A 14,262-nucleotide genomic window follows, 5' to 3' on the forward strand; every position below is an offset into this window, starting at 1 on the left:
GGTGTGGTGGTGCATGCCTGTAATCCCAGCTACTCGGGAGGCTGAGGCAGGAGAATTGCTTGACCCTAGGAGGTGGAGGTTGCAGTGAGCTGAGATCATGCCATTGCACTCCAGTCTGGGCAACAGGGTGAGACATCATCTCAAAAAAAAAAAAAGAAAGAAAGAAAGAAAAAGAAAAGGATGCAGACTCAAGTTCAAATTGGTCAATTAATGTTTGCTAAAAATTATTCTAAGGCTATACCTGGGAGAAGTTAAAGACATACAAAATTTAAATGTTGAAATAAACCCCATTACATGCCCTCGATGTCACAATTCTCTGTGATCTAAACTCACACAGGATTAAAACTCCCTGAAACTCATCATTACATTTTTTTTTTCTTTTTTGAGACGAAGTCTTGCTCTGTTGCCCAGGCTGGAGTGCAGTGGTGCAATCTCGACTCACTGCAACCTCCACCTCCCGGGTTCCAGTGATTCTCTGCCTTAATATCTCAAGTAATTGGCACTACAGGCACACGCCACCACACCCAACTAATTTTTGTACTTTTAGTAGAGACGGGGTTTCACCATGTTGGTCAGGCTGGTCTCAAACTCCTGACCTCTGGTGGTCAGTCTCCCAAAGTGCTGGGATGACAGGCGTGAGCCACTGCACCCAGCCAATCCCTGAAATTCTTATAAAATAATTTTACAAGAAAGTGAAAGCTTAAAGACACCCTTTTCAGAGGGCATACTATTCAAAAGGAAGAGACTATGGCAGGCAAGAAAGGACAACAGAAGTTTATTTTCCACAGAATACAACAGGAATATACAGAAGCAACTAGGTCAGCATGGCCAGAGGCCACTGTATAGATCAGGTATAGATTAGTGCAGGGGTCCCCAGCCCCCAGGCCATGGACTGGTACTGGTCTGTGGCCTGTTAGGAACCTGGCAGCACAGCAGAAGGAGGTGAGGTGCGGGCCAGCAAGCATTACCACCTGAGCATTACCACCTGAGCTCTGCCTTCTATCAGATCAGCGGTGGCATTAGATTCTCACTGGAGCGACTGCATGCGAGGGATCTAGGCTGCACGATCCTTACGAGAAAATAATGTCTGATGATCTGAGGTAGAATAACTTCATCCCAAAACCATTCTCCCCACTCCCCCCACCCCTGCCCCAGCCCACTGAAAAAACTGTCTTCTATAAAAACGGTCCCTGGTGCAAAAAAGGTTGGGGACCACTGGATTAGAGTATACCAAGTCTTCATTTATTTATATTCAACAAATCACAACTTCACAAGTGGCACTATTACAACTTTGGAGATACAGCAGTTCTCGCCCACTCAATTAAGAATCGCTTGAATTGGAAAGAGGAAAGAACTGAGGCTCTGAAAGCTTCAGTAATTTGCCCATAGTCACACAGCACAGGAGGTGGGATTCAAATGCCCTGTCTTCTCTCACTTCTCCTTTCTTGAAAAGGATGTATCTAACAAATTCTCAGGGGACAAAGTAATCAGCAAGAGAGTTCAGAGGATACAGAAGAAACAAAGGTAGCTTTTACCATCAAGAGCTTGCAATCAAGTTAACTGTTAATTTAAATTAAATAATTGCATACCAATAGATAATTAACAACTAAATAAATGTTACAAATTACCTTTGTGATCACTACTTTGGAGAAAGCTCAAAACTCAAGGAAAGGAGAACGCTTTTCTCCTCGACCTTCTATTCCATCACTACTAGGCTTAACTCTTCAAGGTCAGAGAGAATTTCCTCATCTCCTTAATGTTTCCATTTCTCTGCAACACATGATTCTGTTACGATTCATCCCCCAGGTGGCCACCATTTTTCTAGAAATTCTCATTAAATGTGACCCTATTTTCTCAGGTGCCTTAGTCTATTGGGATGCTTAAACAAAATAACACAGACTGGGTAACTTACAAACAGATATTTACTTCTCACGGTTCTGGAGGCTAGGAAGTCCAAGATCAAGGCACTGGTAGATTCAGCGTCTGCTGAGGACCCACTCTCTGGTCGGTAGATGGTGCCTTCTCACTGTGTCCTACTATGGTGGAAGAGGGCAAGCAGCTCTCTGAACCCTCTTTTATAAGGGCACTACTCCTCATGATGGCTCCACCCTCATGACTTAATCACTACCCAAAGGCCCACCTCCTCCTAATACTATCACACTGGGGGTTAAGATTTCAAATATGAATTGTGGGGAACACAAGCATTCAGACCAAAGGACTGTCTTAAACATTACCTTCTCTTTCCTTGGCGACCCTTTTTTCTTTACCTCTATCTGACTCCTATTCTAGGATCACTTTAGACAACACTTGCCAAAACATCATGGGACAGCAGAAAGAACATCCTTAGACAAAAAACTTAAGGCAGTACTGAGAAATATTAATAGATAAATCACTTAGCCTTGTTGTGACTTCAGTTTATCTACAAAACAGGAGTGATAATTGAAACTATTCATTTTAAACAGTTGCGCAAAGATCAAGTGAGAATTTGTAACAGTACTTAATAAACTGAAAAAGTTTTAAAACTTGGGGTCAGTTGAAGACCAAAGTATCTTTAACCCTTAGCCCAAGTTCTCTGTATAGTGTTCTGGAGTGTGTGTGTTCCACTGGGGCCAAAGCTATCACTCATCTGCATAAAAGGGAAAGAAAAGAAAGAAGTCTTCTGTTCTTAATCTTGGTCTCTCACCTACTAATGTCCTGTCCTTTCCTGGCCGCAGTTTACTCTTGTACAATCCTAAGAATTCTCTCTGTGCCTGGTCAAGGTCCAGGGGTAAAACTGATCATAAAGAGTCAAACAAAGGAAAGCTTTTCAATTAAATCATCTTTGTTTGTATTCAATATCATAACCATAAGTTTCATAATTTGAAAACGTTTTCTAAAATTTCCACCCAAGAGGGCACACGTCATCAGGACCTCCTGTGTCATGGAGAGAAAATTTTTTAATCCTAAAAAAAAGGCTAGGCGTGGGGGCTCATGCCTATAATCCCAGCACTTTGCGGGGCCAAGGCAGGAGGACTAGGAATTCAAGACCAGCCTGGCCAACATGGTGAAACGCTGCCTCGACTAAAAATACAAAAATTAGCCAGGTGTGGCGGCACATGCCTGTACACCCAGCTACTCTGGAGGCTGAGGCAGGAGAACTGCTTGAACCTGGGAGGCAGAGGTTGCAGTGAGCCAACACCAAGCCATTGCACTCCAGCCAGGGCAACAGAGTGAGACTCCATCACAAAAAAAAAAAAAAAAAGAAAAAGAAATTCTACCCAAGAATATTTACTAGTCATATTCTAAATTTTAACATTTTAAACTCAGGAAAATGTGACCAGGCGCGGTGGCTCACGCCTGTAATCCCAGCACTTTGGGAGGCTGAGACGGGCAGATCACGAGGTCAGGAAATCAAGACCAGCCGGGCCAACATGGTGAAACCCCGTCTCTACTAAAAATATTAAAAAAAAAATTAGCCGGGCATAGTGGCACATGCGTAGTCCCAAGTCAGCAACTTGGGAGGCTGAGGCAGGAGAATCACTTGAACCTGGTAGGAGGAGGTTGCAGTGAGACAAGATCGCACTATTGCACTCCAGCCTGGGCGACAAGGCGAGACTCCGTCTCAAACAAACAAACAAACAAACAAAAACTCAGGAAAATGTTTTTCTTCTTCTTCTTTTTTTTTTTTTTTCTTTTTTTGAGCCGGAGTCTCCCTCTGTCGCCCAGGCTGGAGTGCAGCAGCACATTCTCAGCTCACTGCAACCTCCACCTCCTGGGTCCAAGTGATTCTCCTGCCTCACCCTCCCAAGTATCTGGGATTACAGGTGCGTGCCATCACACCCAGCTAGTTTTTATATGGTTAGTAGAGACGGAGTTTTGCCATGTTGGACAGGCTGGTCTCGAACTCCTTACTTCAGATGATCCACCTGCCTCAGCCTCTCAAAGTGCTGGGATTACAGGCGTGAGCCACTGTGCCTGACCAGGAAAATGTTTTCCATAAATCAGAAACAGAAAAATTTAACAGAAAATATAAAAATTCCAGGCCAGGCCTGTAATCCCAGCACTTTGGGAGGCCAAGCTGGGTGGATCACCTGAGGTCAGGAGTTCGAGACCAGCCCGGCTAACATGGTGGAAACCCATCTCTACTAAAAATACAAAAATCAGCTGGGCGTGGTAGTGCACATCTGTAATCCCAGCTACTTGGGAGGCTGAGGCAGGAGAATCGCTTGAACCCAGGAAGCAGAGGTTGCAGCAAGCCGAGATCGTGCCACTGCACTCCAGCCTGGGTGACAAAGCAAGACTCTGTCTCAAAAAAAAAAAAAAAAATATATATATATATTCCATACTATGTTGATCCCACATAATAGTGCATACAAGTAACTTAGAAATGATTTTTTTTTTTTTTTTTTTTGGAGACAGGGTCTCTATTGCCCAGGCTGTAGTGCAGTGGTGTAATCATGGCTCACTGCATCCTTGACCTCCTGAGCTCAAGCCATCTTCCCACCTCAACCCCCAAGCAGCTAGGACTACAGGTGTGTGCCACCACAATGGCCTCGCTTATAAATGTTAAGAAAGCAGTAGGTTTTTGTTTTGGGATAGGGTCTCTGTTGCCCAGGCTGGAGTGCAGTGGCGTGATCATAGCTCCCTGCAGCCTCAACCTCCCCAGCTCAAGCAATCCTCCCACCTCAGGCTCCGGAGCAGCTGAGCCCACAGGTGCATGCCATCACACTCAGCCAATTTTTTTACTTTTTTGTAGAGAGGGGGGTCTCGATGTGTTGCCCAGGTAGGTCTTGAACTCCTGGGCTCAGGTGATCTCCCCACCTCACCCTCCCAAATTGCTGGGATTACAGGCATGAGCCACCATACCTGGCCAGAAAGCAGTTTTTAACAGCTGTATTACAAAATACTGGTGTGTTCTAAACTTGAGAGGTATATTACAAGCAATGGTACCAGTTTGTTAAAGATGAATGTTATCTAAACAAATTACAACAGAATCAAGACTTTTCCTTAGTATTTCATTCACATGCTTGTCTATATGATTTCTCTGAGCAGAAAGAAGCAGAGTGCTGAGCGCAGTGGCTCACACCTATAAAACCAATTCTGACGGGCTGAGGCAGAAGAATTGCTTGAGCCTAGGAGTTTGAGACCAGCCTGCCAAGGTGGTGAAACCGTCTCTACGAAAAACTTTAATAATTAGCCAGGCATGCTAGCATGTGCCTTCTTATGTAGTAGTCCCAGCTACTCGGAAGGTTGAGAAGGGAGGATAACTTGAGCCCAGGAGTTCAAGGCTACCGTGAGCTATGATCACACCACTGCACTCCAGCCTGTGTGACAGAGACCCTGTTTCTAACTAAAATAAAAATGAAAGAAGCAGACTATGGCTACTGCTCTCCAAACTAAGTAACTCACAGCCTCTTTCTTCCATATCATAGCTGAGATGACATGTGCACAAAGATGCGCATAAACATCATTAGTCATACTGGGAAAAATGCTTAGAACTACTGTGATAAAGAAAGCAATTATTGGGCCAGGCGCGGTGGCTCACGCCTGTAATCCCAGCACTTTGGGAAGCCAAGGCAGGCGAATCACCTGAGGCCAGGAGCTCAAGACCAGCCTGGCCAATATGGTGAAACCCCATCTCTACTAAAAATACAAAAATTAGCTGGGCATGGTGGTGGGTGCCTGTAGTCCCAGCTACTTGGGAGGCTGAGGCAGGAGAATCGCTTGAACCCAGGAGGTGGAGGTTGCAGTGAGCCGAGACTATGCTCTGTGCCATTGCACTCCAGCACGGGCAACAAGAGCAAAACCCTGTCAAAAAAAAAAAAAAAAAAAAAGAAAGAAGGAAAGAAAGAAAAGCAAGCAAGCAAGCAAGCGTTAACAAATAAAATAAATAGATTTTAAAAGTCTGTTCAAAATTTCAAGCAAGTCAGTTTCTTCTACATTACCTTTCCCAAGAGTAACAAAGAAGCAAAATATATATTGTATAAAAAGCAAACTTGTTTTTGCCAGGGCATGGTAGCTGTAATCCCAGGACTTTGGGAGGCTGAGGCGGGCAGATCACTTGAGGTCAGGAGTTCGACACCAGCCTGGCCAACAGAGTGAAACCCCGTCCCTACTAAAAATACAAAAATTAGCCGGGCATGGTGGCAGGTGCCTGTAATCCCAACTACTCGGGAAGTTGAGGCACAAGAATCGCTTGAACTCGGGAGGTGGAGGTTGCAGTGAGCTGAGATCGTGCCACTGCACTCTAGCCCGGGTGACAGAGTGAGACTCCATCTCAAAAAAAAAAAAAAGAGCAAACTTGTTTTTAAAAACTATGTTGTGGCCAGGTGCAGTGGCTCATGCCTGTAATCCCAGCACTTTGGGAGGCCAAGGCGGGCGGATCACGAGGTCAGGAGATCGAGACCATTCTGGCTAACACGGTGAAACTTCGTCTCTACTAAAAATACAAAAAAATTAGCCGGGCATGGTGGCGGCTACCTGTAGTCCCAGCTACTCGGGAGGCTGAGGCAGGAGAATGGCATGAACCTGGGAAGCGGAGCTTGCAGTGAGCCAACATTGCGCCACTGCACCACTGCACTCTAGCCTGGGCCACAGAGCGAGACTCCATCTCAAAAAAAAAAAAAAAAAAATGTTAAAAGATAAAAGATGATAGCAGCCAGAACACTGACCTCTAAGTCTGGTGCATATACCAGGAAGATGCTTACTGCATCCCTAATTCGATTTGAAATACTTTTATTAGCTATTAAATTTTGAAAGCTCTGCACTTGTAATACTTGTCAATGAGTGCAGTCAAGCATAAACCAGCTTCATTCTGTCATTCTGTATTTTTACAAAGCTGAGACACATCTGTGCTTTGGCCTAAATTTAAAAAAAAAAAAGGAAATGAAAATTCAATATGAAAATAAGCAATAAGAAGGTAACTTTCTCCAAAACAAAAGAACAGAGGTCGTAAATGTTATCAAATACATATGTAAGCCCTACTATACACCTAAAAATTGGTTTAGTTTAGAAAAATGTACTTTTCCAAAGAGTTAATTCTTTAAAAATAAAATATGCATTTATAATTTAAAATTTAAATACCAAAAGTTAAAAAAAATGGAAAAATGCAGGTACTTTCCTCTCCTCAGAGATAGCTTCTATTAAAAATCTTCATATCAGCTGGGCACGGTGACTCATGCCTGTAATCCCAGCACTTTGGGAGGCCAAGGCAGGCGGTCAAGAGATCAAGACCATCCTGGTCAACATGGTGAAACCCCATCTCTACTAAAAATACAAAAATTAGCTGGGCATGGTGGCACGCGCCTGTAATCTCAGCTACTCAGGAGGCTGAGGCAGGAGAATCACTTGAACCCGGGAGGCAGAGGTTGCAGTGAGCAGAGATCGGGCCACTGCACTCCAGCCTACTGACAGAGCGAGACTCTGTCTCAAAAAAAAAAACAAAACCTTCATGTCTGACCGGGTGCAATGGCTCACACCTGTAATCCCAGCACTTTGGGAGGCCGAGCCAGGTGGACTGCATGAGCTCAGGAGTTCGAGACCAGCCTGGGCAACATTGCAAAACCCCAGCTCTACAAAAAATACAAAAATTAGCCAGGCGTGGTCTCAGCTACTAGGGAGGCTGAGGTGGGTTGGTAGCTTGAGCCTGGGAGGTGGAGGCTGCAATGAGACGAGATCGCCCCACTGCACTTCAACTTGGATGACAGAGTGAGACTCCTGTCTCACACACACACACACAAAAAGAAAAGAAAAAGAAAAACCTTTATGTCTCAGGAAGATTTTAGAATTCAAAAAATACCAAAAATAAATAAATAAATAAAAATATTTTAAAACTTCATGTAACATTTTCTAAGCATATGCAAGTATATATATATATATATGCTATATATACTTGTTGAATTATGATTAAAATAATTTAAGAAGTCTCAGCTGGGTGCAGTGGCTCACGCCTGTAACCCTAGCACTTTGGGAGGCCCAGACAGGTGGACCACCTAAGGTCAGGAGTTCGAGACCAGCCTGGCCAACATGGTGAAACTCTGTCTCTACTAAATATACAAAAATTAGCTGGGCATGGTGGCACACGTCTGTAATCCCTGCTACTCAGGAGGCTGAGGCAGGAGAATTGCTTGAACCCGGGAGGCAGAGGTTGCAGTGAGCCGAGATCACCCCACTGCACTCCAGTCTGGGCAACAAAGTGAGACTCCGTTTCAAAAAAAAAAATTAAGAAGTCTTTAATATAGCTTCTATTTGTAATTAGACTGGCTGCTGTAATTATTCAGTTTTTAGGTTAACTATTTAAGGCCATGGTTCACCATAATATTATTTATAATTGTGAAAAACTGGAAACTACATTCATGCCCAATATTAAAGGAAAACTTCAAATAAATCTGTTTATTTAAAATATCTTTGGATGCAGTGGTTCATGCCTGTAATCCCAGCACTTTGGGAGGTCAAGGCAGAAGGATCATTTGAGCCCAGGAATTCCATACCAACCTGAGCCTGTCTCTACAGAAAACAAACAAAAAAAAATTAGTGTGGTAGTATGGACCTGTGGTCCTAGCTACTCAGGAGGCAGAGGTGGGAGAATCGCATGAGCCCAGAAGGTTGAGGCTGCAGTGAGCCATGATCACGCCACTAAATTCAAATAGTAAAACACAAATCAAAGGAGAAAGTGTAGGAAGAACTCTGATGATTGTATCAACGAATACAAAGTAATAGGTTTTGGGTGTGGGGAATGAGCAGGTAATACAAAAGGAAGAAGAAAATGCTACAAATTTACTTGAAGCCTGGTAGGCTCTCAGCACTCAATACAACAATGCAAGACCGGCCGGGCGCGGTGGCTCACGCCTGTAATCCCAGCACTTTGGGAGGCCGAGGCGGGTGGATCACGAGGTCAGGATATCGCGACCATCCTGGCTAACACGGTGAAACCCCGTCTCTACTAAAAATACTAAAAATTAGCCGGGCGTGGTGGCGGGCGCCTGTAGTCCCAGCTACTCGGGAGGCTGAGGCAGGAGAATGGCGTGAACCCAGGAGGTGGAGCTTGCAGTGAGCCGAGATCGCGCCACTGCACTCCAGCCTGGGCGACAGAGCGAGACTCCGTCTCAAAAAAAAAAAAAAAAAAAAAACACAAAAAACAATGCAAGACCTAGGAGTCTTTAGAATGTTTTTTGTTTGTTTATTTTTTTGAGACAGAGTCTCGCTCTGTCGCAAGGCTGGAGTGCAGTGGCACAATGGCTCACTGCAACCTCCACCTTCCGAGTTCAAGTGATTCTCCTGCCTCAGCCTCCCAAGTAGCTGGGATTACAGGCGCGCACGACCACACCCAGCTAATTTTTGTATTTTTAGTAGAGACGGGATTTCACCACGTTGGCCAGGATGGTCTCAATCTCTCGACCTCGTGATCCACCGGCCTCGGCCTCCCAAAGTGCTGGGATTACAGGCATGAGCCACCGCGCCCGGCCGCAGAATGTTTTTTAAGGTCATCTGTCTGTGCAACTTCAGGCAAAAAGACCAACAAAACAACGGACTTCATTAACGACAGGATTGGAAAAGGGACAGAAAACACTATCCTGTCCTGAACAAAAACATGGCCTCTCTTACAGTACTGAACACAATTCTAAACTCTGTAGTTCATAAGCAGTAGGGTACAGTGATTAAAAAGATTTGGGTTTCAAATTCAAGTTTCTGCCACTTACTGTGTCTCATTGTCTTCATTTGTATGATACCTACATATCTGAGTTGCTTTGCAGTTAAATGAAAACATGTAACAGTAATTTTTAGCATAATACTTGACATATAAAGTAGTGTTCCCAAAAAATGGTAGCTATCATTACTACTATAAAGAAGCAATCTTCCAAGGAAAAGCCACTAAAACATTGAGAGATTCTCAAAGTTTGATATGCATTAAAATCACCTGACAGATTTATTGAACATACAGATTCTAAGAACCCATTTCTCACAGAAATTAATTCCACAGGTCTAAAGTAGAATATAAGTGTACTCTGACCCAAACACCAAAGAGAATAAGGCACTGCCCAATAAAAAGAGGCTGAAAATTAGGATGTTTCCATGGAAAAAAAAAAATGGCCTACAATAGACAGTATGTTCAAGAGGAATACAGACATGTTCACTAAGTTCATTTATTCAATCAACATTCACTGAGTACCTACTATGCAGTGAAAAGGACAGACAAGGTTCCATATTCACAGAGCTTAATTTCCAGGGTAGGAGACGGAACATTTTTTAAAAATTCCATGTATTGATAAATGCTGTGAAGAAAATAAAATACAAGGGAGAGATTGGTCAGTCTCCTTGAAGAGGCAACATCTGACCTAACACCTGATTAACACAATGGTATCAACCACAGCAAGATCTGGGAGAAGAGTACTGAAGCCCCAGGGTTCAGCAAATGCAAAGGCCCTACAGCAAGAACCAGCTTGGCAAGTTCCAGGGACAAAAATGCAAGTGGGATTAGAATACAGGAAGAAACTCCCATGGCCAGGCTCCAGGGTACTGAACTAAGTAGAAGGATACAAGGTAAGATAAGAGAGGAAGGCAGTGCTGAAACATGTAGCGCCTGACAAGCTTTGGTAGAGTTTGGATTTTATTCTGAATATGGATGGAAAACTTTCAACAAGGGGGTGTCAAGGTAATTTACATTTTAAAGGATCTCTTAGGCTGGTAAGGGAAATGCACAATAAAAAGCCAAAGTGGAAGCAGGGAGACCAGGAGTTGCTGCAATAGATCAGGTAAGAGATGAAGATAGCCTGGCAAAGCTGATGGCAGTAGGGATGGGAAGAAGTGGACAAATTTAGAATACATATTGAATACTATAAGCCAAATCAAAGAAAAAGAAACTAGATTATGTAATAAGTAGTAAACATCTAGGACTAATCATCCAAGATATGCAAAATGAAAATACAGATTTAAAGATTTTAGGTAAGTTCATGAGGCTCAAACTCAAAATAGGTTATTAGCAGATTTAGGATAGTTCATGGCATGTACTTATCCTCTGAAGTTGAGATGAAGAGGACATTTCCTTCCATAGCAGGCTCTTTTGGTGCCAACTGGTAAAGCACTGGACTAAATGGGCACACACCAAGACTCAATGCATATTAAGTGTGATGTGGGCCAGGTGAAGTGGCTCACGCGTGTAATCCCAGCACTGCGGGTGGCCAAGGTGGGCAGATCACTTGAGGTCAGGAGTTTGACACCAGCCTGGCCAACATGGTGAAACCCCGTCTCTACTAAAAATACAAAAATTAGTCGGGCATGATGGTGTGCACCTGTAATCCCAGCTACTCAGGAGGCTAAGGTTGGAGAATCACTTGAACCCGGGAGGCAGAGGTTGCAGTGAGCTGAGATCCACCACTGCACTCCAGCCTGTACAATAGAGCAAGAATCCACCTCCAAAAAAAAAAAAAAAAAGTGTGATGTGTAAAGTTAAAATCTTCCAGGACCTTACTGCCTGGGGCCTGAACATCTGATCAGCATTTGGAATAGAGTATAACTATGGAACAGAACTAAATCTTTACCCGAATCAAACCACTGAGTAGCAAACACTACTTAAACTTTCATATTATCCTCAGGCTGTGCTTTCTTTCCCGAGAGCCAAACAAGTGAGGTCTTACTTTGCCACACAATGCATATTAATTTCTTAAATCTTACATTATCATAGAGATTTGTGAGGAAATCTTTTAAAACCATGCTTTTAATAATTATGGTTTGCCAAACATAGAAGTCCCCCATTATCCACAAGGGATACATTCAAAGAAACTCCAGTGGGCTGGACCTGGTGTCTCAGCATGCCTGTAATCCTAGCATTTTGGGAGGCTGAGGCCAGAAGATCACTTGAGCTCAGGAGTTTGAGACCAGCCTGGACAACACAGTGAGACCTCATCTCTATTAAATTTTAAAATTAAAAAATTATAAAACAACCCCCCCCCAGTGGATGCCTAAAGCCCATGTAGTACAGAACCCCATATATGGACTGTTTTTTTCCTATACACACCTACGATAAAATTCAATTTATAAATTAGGCACAGTAAGAGACTGACAATAGTTAATAATAGAACAGTTATAACAATATACTATAATAAAAGTTACGTGAATGTGGTCTCTGAAAATATGATTGTATTTTCAAACTGCGGTTGACCACAGAAACTGAAACTCGGGAAACCCCTGAAAGTGAAACCACGGATAAGGGGGCACTACTGTGTAGTGAATACTCCCTAAAATTTAAGGTCCAAAGTCCATGTCTGAAAAATTTAAATTATTACTCAAAAAAGAAGTACTAGAATGTGAAAAAGCAGGTTATGTACTGAAAAGCATATGTGGTATGATACCATATTTGTATAAAATATACAAATGCAAAAAGGTAGTTTAGAAGGGTATAAACTAACATTTTGGTGATCTTTGGGTGGCAGGATTATTGATTTTTTTTCCTATCTGCTTTTATCAACATTTTCTCCATTACACAAAGTATTTCGTATAACCAAAAATATAAGTTATAGGCTAGCATAAAAGGTAAAAAGCTGAAAAAGAACTTCAAGAAATCTTTCCTTCTTCTAAATCAGAAGGATTCCAACTACAGTAGGAAGAAAAAAGATCTCAACGGCAAACACTGGAGAAAAGATTCGTTAAGAGGTTCATGTTATACCACAAGGACATACCCTTCAAGGAAATAATCTGAACTCATAACTCTTCCTGGGTTTGATAAGGAGCAATTAACTATCATGTACTGTTGTTCTTTCTTGCTGTTAACCACTGAAACACCTCAATTAATGAGTTCTCGGGGGTGAAGCGGTGTTCTTAAACACCACGTTGGAAAAAAAAAAAAAAGGACAAAAAGGTTTGGTTTTCTGGTCGCAGTGCTGTCGACGGCCGCGGAGAGCGGCAAGTTCGGAGCAGGCTACACTAAAGGAATCTGCGCGGCCAGCCACCCTAAGTGGAAGGGAATGCAAAGCCTCCTGCAACCTCCACAGCGCTGGGCAGCAAGAATGCCTCCTAAGCGTCGCAAGACTCCAACACCTGGAAGGTCTTACGCTTTCCAAGTTATAATATGTACAGCTGCTGTTTCTGACAATAACACACACAACCTGGAAGGTCTCTTCTGCAAATGTAGCTATTACGTGTGTGAAGCTCATCCGACTCTCTCGATGCAAAAGTAACACATTCTATTAAGGCCACAGCCTCGGTTTTGCCAACTGGGGCAACTGAAAACATCCTACCGACTCTCTACAGCTAGCAAACCATCTCGGCTAAAATCCTGGCACATATAAACAGTCACTTTGGTGAAGTCTGCCTTTAAACAGCAACACGGGACTTCGGGTAGAGCCGGCAACCAGTTTATCACACACTATTAGTTCCAATAAAGGGTGCTGCTACCTCTTTACTGTCAGCCTTGGTTCCACTTACTGAACAAACAGAAAAAGGGGATCCTTTAAATTCGCGCACAATAGGAGCTAAAAAGCTCTCGCTTTCAGGGTGTCAGCTTTCTCGTCTCACTTATCACAACAAAGGACGCATCCTAGTGACTTCACCGTACCCAGAAAGGGCTGAGGGAGACGGTAAACAAGATAGTGTGGATTTCAGGATTTGTGAGTTTTTCCTTCCAGCTACGACTCTCTTTTTACTCCATGATACGCCTCCACCCGTCGACAATCTGATCCTAAAAATAAAACCACCCGTGGCTACCTTGCCCTTGCCTGCAAAGCCCCGACTCTGACATCCTGCAGAGAATACCCAATTGCAGGCTCTTCGCGGGGGGCGCGGGCTCGGCAGCAGCGGAGCTTCTCCCGGTGCAGAATCGCCAGCCCGGCCGGGGAACCGCCAAGCCCGAGAAACAGCCCTGTTCTGCCGCAGCCGCCGCAGTCCCCGACAGCCTGAGGAGCCCCCAGGAAAAACTGGGGCGAGGGGAGGGTGAGCCAGCAAACGCTGGTGGGAGAGGGGGAGACACTCACCCGCCCAGACAACAACCGATGGGGCGGGGAGGATGGGGGCCGGGACCGAGGCTCGGCAGAAAGACCGCCTGGAGCTTCCAGAAGGCTGCGGCTGCTCCGGACGCTGCTGCCACTGCCGTTTCTGGCCGCCGGCTTCCTCCCCCTCCTCTGTTTTGATTCGAGTGACCACGTCACTCTTAGCCACAAGACCCGGATCTGCCGGCTCCCGCGGGCGGCGGCGCAACAGATTGCAGCGCCTGGAGACTCCAGCTGCCCCGCCTGCCGAGCATGCGCATGCGCAGCGCCTGCCCTGTGGGTCCCGGGAAGCCGGGCGGCAGCC

General features: G+C 44.3%; 1 protein-coding gene across 2 annotated transcripts in view; it reads right to left on the reverse strand.

Annotated features, from left to right (window-relative positions):
• Window positions 1-14,237, reverse strand: part of SMIM14 (small integral membrane protein 14) — an 85,753-nt gene extending 71,516 nt beyond the window's left edge. Inside the window, exon 1 of one of the 2 annotated variants that reach the window (XM_019025469.4) lies at window positions 13,944-14,237. The gene's annotated coding sequence lies outside the window, so the exon portion shown is untranslated. Of the gene's footprint in view, window positions 1-1,912; window positions 1,933-13,943 lie in introns of those variants that run through there. The other variant, XM_063705235.1, reaches the window with a different exon arrangement.
• Window positions 14,238-14,262: the final 25 nt, after the last annotated feature.

The sequence above is a fragment of the Gorilla gorilla genome, chromosome 3 (genome assembly GCF_029281585.2).
Source record: "Gorilla gorilla gorilla isolate KB3781 chromosome 3, NHGRI_mGorGor1-v2.1_pri, whole genome shotgun sequence".
NCBI lineage: Eukaryota > Metazoa > Chordata > Mammalia > Primates > Hominidae > Gorilla > Gorilla gorilla.